Source organism: Callorhinus ursinus, unplaced genomic scaffold, assembly GCF_003265705.2.
Source record: "Callorhinus ursinus isolate GAN/ISIS: 27379988/994484 unplaced genomic scaffold, GSC_fseal_2.0 scaffold68, whole genome shotgun sequence".
NCBI lineage: Eukaryota > Metazoa > Chordata > Mammalia > Carnivora > Otariidae > Callorhinus > Callorhinus ursinus.
Genome location: NW_027397130.1, coordinates 4,920,634 through 4,921,878, shown reverse-complemented (window position 1 = coordinate 4,921,878; position 1,245 = coordinate 4,920,634).

Here is a 1,245-nt window from a genome sequence, read left to right as displayed (position 1 = left end):
CGCCCGCAGGGACCCCGAGGGAGCCCGCCGCGCCCCGCCCGCGCCCCGCCCCGGGGCGGAGCCCTTGCCCGCGCCCCGCCCCCTCGGGCCCCCGGGGGTGGCTTTGCGGCTGGGGGACCAGGGCCCGGACCCTTGCGGCGGCGCTCCGGAGGGCCAGCCCCGCCCTGCACCGGGCAGGCCTGACGCTTTGCGCTTCGATTTGTTTTGAAAATCAGCCTGAAAAGCTCTTTCCTCTGGCGCCCTTAGATTGACCGTCATTTTCGGCATCATTTCCGCCCTGTACAGAAGGTCCAGCACTTTGGAACCGCAGGTTGGGGAATGCTGAGGCCCTGTAAGGCTAGGGAGGCTCACCTAAACCGTGGCACCGGACTACCTGCAAGACCATGAAAAGCAAACGTTAACTCCGCTCACTCTCGACCACTTCCAGACCCGTCCACAGCATTTTCGGGGAACACTTCCAGTTCCTGGCCGGTGAATACCCCTTCCGGCCTGAGACCCAGCAGCCTTCAACACAAGCCTTATTGTAACGTGGCTGCCCCCCAAAGGCTGCTTTCTGGAATTCAGCTCCAGTTGCCTTAGAGTAACTCTGCTCCCCTGCTGACTTTTCCTCTTGGAGTAATTCTCAAGTGTATGGGAGGGTAGAATGAAGGGAAGTCCACTGTTTTTGTTTCTCCAGACCCTTCCTTCTGTTGTGCTTGTTTGAGATAGATATGCTGTAACCAAAAAAAAATTGTCTTTACCACTTCCAATAAACACAGGGCAACATCTGTCAGACACCAGGTGAAAAAACAGGGTGCCAGTTTTTGCTTAGGATACATTCATTGCTTTCTTGGAAATACTACAGTGCCTGAGCTGGTATCTGGTGCAAGCCAAGAAGCTAGATGGAGTACTGTTTACATGGAAGACACAAATATGTGCTCAGGCTTCTTCCTGAGCTCCAGTTATGACCAGCAGGCTTCCAGGAGGAGGGGGGGCTTAGTCCTGTTACTCCCCATAATAGTAAGGGGTACCAGCACAAGGAATTTCAGTGGTGGCTGGTGAAGAATGCCCTGTTAACTATAAAACGTGGAATGGGGCTCCTATCTCAGCTACTGGCTTTTGACCCCTGGGGGGGCTTTCGGCCAAAGTGGGCCTTCTTTTTTGTCCCCTTCCTTGTTTGAAAGTATACATTTAAGGGGGCCCACTGCAACTTAGCTACATTCTGTGTCCACTACTGGATACCGGATGAATATCGGATGAGTAACA